The sequence below is a fragment of the Lipotes vexillifer genome, unplaced genomic scaffold (assembly GCF_000442215.2).
Source record: "Lipotes vexillifer unplaced genomic scaffold, Lipotes_vexillifer_v1.1 scaffold440, whole genome shotgun sequence".
Lineage (NCBI taxonomy): Eukaryota > Metazoa > Chordata > Mammalia > Artiodactyla > Lipotidae > Lipotes > Lipotes vexillifer.
In genome coordinates, this window is record NW_006778543.1 from 348723 (window position 1) to 356851 (window position 8129).

Consider the following 8129-nt stretch of genomic DNA (forward strand, 5'->3'; position numbering starts at 1 on the left):
TCCCTACACTTTGCCTATACATTTTTAAAATAGTCCTGTTACTACGCTTTCCTCAAATTTTCCTACTTTGAATGGACCACGTGTTTCCTAAAGGGACTCAGGCTGACGAAGCCCAATCCTTTCAAGGTTTTCCTCTAGATGTCCCTTTATTTCAGTGATTACAACAGTCCTACAGGGTAGGTACTCTTAACCCCGTGTTACGATGAGGAAATTGAAGCTTACTGAGGCAACATAACTTGTCCTAGGAGACAAGCTAGCAAGTGAGGAGTTAGGATTCAAACCCAGATTTGTCTAACTTCAAAGACCTTGGATTTTTAGCTATTTCTCCTCAACACTGAAGAAATGTCTTTTTTTATTATTGAGTTATAATTGACATATGACATTAGTTCCAGGTGTACAACATAGTGATTTCATATTTTTACACATTGCAAAATGATCCCCGTGGTAAATCTAGTTACCATCTGTCATCATATAGGGATATTATGATATTATTGAGTATATGCTCTATACTGTACAATACGTCTCATTACTTATTTATTTTATAGCTGGAAGAAATGTCTTAAAGGATGCCTGGAGAAGCAAAGCATTTTAAGGCACAAAAATGCCAGAATGGCTTAAATGCTTTATCAAAGTTAAACTTTATAAAGCCATTCTGAAGACCCATCTCTCCTTAGTATTGCATAAGGAAAAAAAAAAAAGACAACCCTACCCAGCAGCCACAATAATTGGAATGTAATTGACATCTTTACTGTATTCTCCTAAAAAAAAGGCCAGGAGTAAAATACATTTTCAATGCAGAGCCAGACTTCTTAAAAGCCTCTTTCTTTCCTTCATTATTCTTTCTATGTATTTCATATATGGCAGCTACTCACAAAATCTTTTCCAACCCATCCCAAGCTTTCAAGATCTCTCCCAACAGGCTCTCTGCCTCCATCTTTTCTGAATTCCTTTATCCTTTCTGGATATTTTCCTTCCTACCAATAACTCTGCCCTTTCCAATGAAAATCCCTGTTGTCTCTTCCAGGCTTTTCCAGATTTCCCTTTGGCACCATGTCCAATTAACACAGCTAAAGAGCTAGATTGATTTATCAATCAGAGCAGCACGAGCGTCTTCTGGGGAGAGTGGGAGTTCTGTTAAGATTTCAAATCATTTTTTCTCTACATAATATAGATGTACTCAGTTTTCAAGGAGAAAAGATGTTGGTAGCACATATGAAATCTATACTAAGGATGAAGGATAAACTATAAGTACTGGAGCAAGGGAAGGGTAATGAGAGGGGTAAAGGGAATATTCAATTCATATCTTATTCATTCCCTCAACTTCCCAGTGGGCTGCCAATGTAGTACAAATATTTGTTTCAGTTCAGTTGTGTGAAACTCCAGACGTATTTTATTTGAGAAACAGCATTATGGCTACATATTTTATCCATCATAAATTGTGTTTGCACTTAAAATTATAATTATTAATTAATAATGATATTTATTTCCCTATCAATCGATTTACCATTAGTTCTTCTGTGTCCCAATTTCTAACCAGGTAACTACACAGTCATCCCAGCAATACCCGCAAAGCAACCTCTACCTCCTGGAGAGTGATTATAAAATCCACTACCTTTCACATCTTTCCTTAAACACCTTAACTGATGGAAATTCAGGAAAAGATAGAATGGGTCCACAGTCAAGACAAGCTATTTGCAGTAGGTGGTTTGAAAAAAAAATCATTTATGGGTTGAAAGTAGTTCATCTGGAAGTATTCTCTTTGGCAAGGAAAAAAAAAACCAGTTGATTAGCTCTGGGACTTAAAAGACAGACAGACCCTCACAGGAACATTAGACAATAACCCAATTCATCCTGAATCCACAGTTCATAAGATGACAAGGATCTTCATTTTTCTGGCCTCAAGAGAGGCATCAACCAAACTGAAAAGGAGACAGTTTGTTCTTTTTCTAGAGCCCGGTAGGGTAAGGAGTAGAGGAGGTGAGAAAGCTATCATTTGCTGAGCCCTGCTGTGTGTGAGACACTATTGCATAAGTTAATAACTTACCCTAGGGCACAAAATAAGAAAAGAAAGCAAATACAGAGGCCAAGAGTTGAGGAGTATTTGTATGTGCATTATCTGGTCTCTCCACCTCCACTGTTCTAGAAGTTGTAACGTCTAGGCAAGCAAGCAGCTTGTCAGTCTGTTGCTGAATCCCCAGAGCCTCACATAGCACTTGGCACATTAAAAGGAGCTCAATGAACATATGCTAAGTAAATGAGCAAATGAATGAGTTCTTTCTTACTTCATAGCCCAGGGTTATCCTACTCCACCTTACCTGTGGCTAGAAAAACAAAACTCAAACGGCACTTGCTCTGAGATTTTAAGATGTCTCCTCTGCGGTGTATTGATAGCAGGATAGAGTTTCTTCCTTTACAAACCAAACCTCCCCGTCCAGATAAATTATCATGGAAAATGGCACAGTACCATCAAATTGGAAATGAAAACCACAATTCCTGTTTGCAAACAAACACAATACCCTTAATGGTCATGGGAACACCTAACTTCGACTCCCACAGTTAACGAGAGCAAATTGGAAAGTTCAGCAGAAAAATTACATTATAATGAAATTTCCCATGAACTAATGTTGCTTTAGGTTTGCTTTGGCTGTATTTGCAGCCCAAACCCAGTCAATCAACCAATTGTTCACCCTACACTATACCAAAAGAGTGGTTTGTCTGATTTTTTTTTTTTTTTTGTCATTGAATTGATGAATTGCTTTGGCATCAGGTAGCCAGCTTTTATCTTGGGAAATAATAATTTTCTACTGGGAGAGCTATTCAACTGTGTGGTAGTACCTTATCACCAGCTGCACATAAGTGGTGCTGTCTGCAATTTGATAAACGTGCGCAGAGGCTCAGAGGTCCCCAAACACAAGCCTGATATGTAAACAGAATCAAATCATACTATTAACCAGGGGATCGAGCTGTGATTGCTCATCCTTCTCTGTCTTTTTCAACTTCTCGGTAAAACATCCTCATACCTCATTCTGCACAGGTGAAGGGGGGGATATTTTTCAGTCTTAGATGGCACTAGAATGAGAGTTAAGTATTTTCCACCTGTTCTAAACTGAATTTGTGATTGGAGAAAAACCACATCAAAACAATTTCATAAGAAACTGGAGCACTTCCAAAGGCTTTTAAGCTCATTTCAAAATACTGAGCAGTACCTAAGGAATGCAGAAGACTAGCTTATTCTTTCAACTTTTCTCTACCAAAGACTTTGGAATCATAGAATTTCGGGTTAAGAGGAACTAGAAATGCCAAACACACACACACAAATACACACACACACACACACAACCTCCTTTCTAGACAACTAAGAACTAAAGTTAATTATTTAATTTAAGCCTTGCCAACAATTATGCCTTTTCTTCATTTTAAAGATTATGAAACTGAAGCAGAAAAATGAAGCAACTCACTAAGTGTCCTATACTTGGTAAGTGCCGAAACTGGAACTCAATTCCATCCCTAAGTCCCAACTAATACACTGCACCACTTTGTTTCTATGATACTGCTGCCAACCTATGCTTGACTTCCTTTTTTGGCCATGAACTCAGCCCATCCAATCCTCAGACATCTCTGTTTGTGTTGTCTTCTCTGTGTTAAAAGTTGCCTTTCTATAACTCCTACCTACTGAACCTAGATGTGGCCTGGGGCCATACTGCATAAGTGTAATCTCTCTTTCAAGTGACAGGGTTTTGAATATTTGAAGCTGACAATCGTGTCACATGGAGCTCTCTTTCTTGTGGGTTAATATTCCCAGATCCTTCAGCCATCCTTCATATAACAGGGTTCACTCTCTTAATTGCTTTCTACTTTATACATGTTTCTCTTCAACTGTCATCTGGCCTCACCAAGAAGACCAGAAATCTCACCATCCTCAATCTATTAATGCAGCAAAAATCGAATTAAGATTTCTCCATTCTGCACCAATCCTATGTTTTGAAACCTCCACTTTATGGGCACCCAACCTTGCCTCAGAGTCTCGCAACCCTCACACAGAGTGTGAAATCTCTAACAATGCTCGTCTAAAAACACTAAGCAAAACCTCTATGAAATTAATCAGAGATTCCAATGGGACTCTGTATTATGCATCCTAATCCACTTGAATGTCCTGTCTCTCTCCTCAAAGCCTCATGGCCCAAGGATACCCTATCTCTAAGGAGTTCATAAATTCTTAAGTGCCTGCCACAAACCCAGTCACTCTTCTAGGAAAGTGGTCCCAGGTGGCCTTCCTTGCCAGAGTTGTCATTAATGTTAATAAGGTATAGTCACCTGTCACCCTTGCCATTGCTGACAAGGCTGTCCCCAGGGGCTGTACAAGGTCTGGTTACCTTTGGAGCAACTATCATGAACCACAGGAAAAATGATGAGATTCTTATCAAATGGTGCCAAAACAACCTCATTATATACTCTCCTTAGAAAATATGTCAGAAAGGGGGCTTCTCTGGTGGCGCAGTGGTTGAGAGTCCGCCTGCAGATGCAGGGGACACGGGTTCATGCCCCAGTCTGGGAAGATCCCATATGCCGCGGAGCGGCTGGGCCCGTGAGCCATGGCCGCTGAGCCTGCACGTCCGGAGCCTGTGCTCCGCAGCGGGAGAGGCCACAACAGTGAGAGGCCCGCGTACAGGAAAAAAAAAAAAATATATATATATATATATGTCAGAAAGGTAGTCTCCAAGCTCAAATGTGTGAGAAATATGTTTGTTTTAATTTCTTGACTTTATTTATATTGCAGGTTCCCAGATTACTAGAGGTTTAATCTTAAGAAATTGAGGAGTCCCTCTCCTTTGGAAGGGGTTACCTCTAATTTGAGGGGATTTTATGGAGTGCTACTGCATCCTGCATCATTGGGATGAGGGCATCTGATTTGGTTTGTTATTTAACCTCACAGACATCAGCTGAGCTGTCTCCCTTTTTAGGTCCCCTTCCCTGTCTTCGATCATTGATTCAATCATGTTTGGAATATATGGTCTCCATTCTTTATTTTTTTATTTATTTTGGCTGTGCCAGGTCTTAGTTGCAGCACGTGGGATCTCCGTTGCGGCATGCGGGATCTTTTAGTTGCGGATTGTAGACTCTTAGTTGAGGCATGCAGACTTCTTAGTTGCAGCATGCACGTGGGATCTAGTTCCCCAGCCAGGGATCGAACCCGGGCCCCCTGCATTGGGAGCGCAGAGTCTTACCTACTGGACCACCAGGGAAGTCCCTATGGTCGCTATTCTTGACTCTAGGCTTTCTCCTGGCTAACTTCCTAAACACTCAGGGTCATTCTTCGTACTTATGCCAGACAGAACTACAGGAAACTCAGTAGGGCTGTTTATGACTCTTTCCTCCTTTGCATTTTCCCAAATCTCTGGGATAGTCTGTTCATACGCATCCTTTCAGATTCCCTGTGAATGTGTAGACTTTTGAAATACAAATATCAAGGAAAAAATCTTTCTTTCGCCTTCTGATGTGTCATCATATTCCTGAGACAATGAACTCAGAACCTCTTTCCTGTTACATAATAGCAGAAGGAAATTCTAGGAATAAAAACGTTTAAAATGACATTCCAAAAAGCATTAGTCTCTTGCAAGTATAAGATGAGGGCACACAAAAAGATGGAAAAATCACTCAAACTCAGCAGCTGCCCCAAATGAGAATACAGGAAGTTTTCTGGTTACCATTACTATTCTTATTTCATAGGTGACCAAACTAAGATTACAAGAGGTTAAGAAACATGCGCAAAGTCACCTACCTAGTAAATAGTAGAACCAGGATTTGAGCCCAAAAATCTGACCCCAGAGTAATGCTCTTAACTACTTCTGTGACAAGGAAAAGAGGCAGGAAGGAAAACCATAATGAAGGGCAATAGTGAACTAATGTTATGAAGAAACAGAAAATGTATTGTGCCACGGAAGTGTGTAACGAGGGCCAAAGGAAGAATGGGGGGATCTGATCTAATCTGAAGCTTAAGAATAGATCTCTCTGAAGAAGTGACCTTTGGGCTGAGATCTGAAAGGTTGCCTAGGAGTTAACTGATCATCAGGAAGAAAGAATAGCACCGTGTAAAGGCCCTGAGGCAGGATGACCACAGCTTTGTGTAGACCTGAAAGGAGGCCAGGATGCCTGGAGCACAGGGAGTGTCAGGGAGACTGGTGAGTGATGAGGTTAGAAAAGGAAACAGAAGTCACTTCTGACTGGGCCTTTTAAACTATGTTAATAAATTTTACTAGAAATGGCCATCCCATCAGAAGAACCTCCAGTCCTGCGTTTATATTATCTCTTCAAGCATTCATCCAGAATGAACTAACAAGACTTTGAACTCACAAGGTGTAAAATCTGATTGGTTCAACTTGGCTGACATAGTCCCCACTTATCCAATCAGTAGGAGGGGCAGGATCACATGGTCTTCAGAGCCAATCATCATGAGGAAGAACGGGCGTCCTAATACAAACAAATATATGTATCTGGGCACAGGTTGCTGCATTGACCAGCATCTCTGAAATTACAAGGTCCCCAGACATACTCAGGTTTCCCCTGGGCAGTGGGTTTTATTGTAAAGATAAAACAGGACATTAAGTAAAACCTGATGTTCATTCAGAAAACATTAGCTCTAGCAATGCACTGCACACAGCAAAAGCACTAGCCATTCCATCACGTGATCAGCCTCTCAGCAGCAGGCCTCCAGTCTGAACGCTGTGCCATTAAGGTTTCCTGGCATTAAGTCTCAGGGTCTGCTTCTTCGCCTCCTGTTATTATGACATAACTCTCTCTATCTTCTGGTCCAGTTCCACAAAAGCGAGGGTCTGACTGAGCCGAGCAGTCACCTTCTAGTATTAGGCTTCCATGTTGAGGAGCATGCTCCCCACCGGTCATTTCTGGGCAAAAGCTAAAGAGACCTGCCATCACTCCAATGACATTTCCTCCCCGGAGAGCAGAAGGAGGCACAGTGGTGCTGTGGGTGGAGCATGAAAGCTCACACAGTGCTGTTTTTAAGTTAATGTGCAGCCAACATTTTTAAATAGAAATCTTTCATGTAAAACTCCAGATTTCCAGCTGCCCTTGAAAACTTGGAATATCAGACAACACTAGCCACAGTCAACAGATACTGAGTAGTGAGTGACCCGTGACCCCTTTAAAGGCCCATAAGCTCTCAGTTCAACATAGTCTCCAATATCCCTACTGTCAACCAGCTTCACTGATTTACTTACATGCCTGACCCTTGTAGGCATCTGAGTTGGCAAGCGCTAAAGTATGTAATTACGTGCACTTTTCTCAAAAGGGAGTTCATGGTGAGGCAGGCACTTAAAGAGTCACTGACTACAGGACTGTCACAATATCAAGTTCAGAAACTCTACCCTAGTATAATTTCACTGCTGCTGGCAACCCCTGAAACAATTTTGAGATAGTCTCTGAACACAGTTAACTGGGGTCCCTGCCAACTGCTGCCTATAAGGCAAGTGAACCTTCACTCTACTATGATAGCCTAACCAGACTCGACCTGATGATTTTGAGAAAGGTTAAGGATAGAGGAATGGCTCCTAGACATTGGACCAATTCCATTCCACATCTTAGGTCGTCCCGCACTGCCTTAATAATACCTGTTAAAAAACACAGTAATAGGACCTCCTTGCCAAGCTATGTGCTCCTCCTGGCTATCAGATGGCCCAGAGGAATGGATATTCATGCTGGTAAAATTGGGCACTTACCCCCTAAACTAGCACGTTCAGGCTAGCATGTAGCATGTCTCAGTCTTGAGATGCTACGGCTTGTGGTAAAAACGCATCTTATGGGCCAAACTGGTGTCCACCTACCTGCCAACCACGTGAACTTGGCCGAGCCCCTTCATCTTTTTCAGCTTCAATTTCTTCATCTACAAAAGGTAGATAATAATACAGACCTCAGTGAATATTTTGAGGATTAAAGGCAGTGATGGGTGTCTTCCTTCTTTACCCAGGTAGGGTATAAAATAACTTCAAACCCAGCTATTTGAATTAAATTAAACCTCTCTAGCCACCCCCACCCCCCTCACCTTATCATCTTAAGAAGTTTCTTCTGGCCTCTTTCAGGTTACCACTCCTCCCAGGGCTTTCCCCAGTTCAAAT

At 41.5% G+C, this 8129-nt stretch overlaps 1 non-coding gene across 1 annotated transcript; it reads right to left on the reverse strand.

Annotated features, from left to right (window-relative positions):
• Positions 1 to 5170: 5170 nt before the first annotated feature.
• On the reverse strand, positions 5171 to 5243 carry TRNAG-CCC (transfer RNA glycine (anticodon CCC)). Its single transcript has one exon. It is a non-coding gene; the product is annotated as a tRNA-Gly (tRNA).
• Positions 5244 to 8129: the final 2886 nt, after the last annotated feature.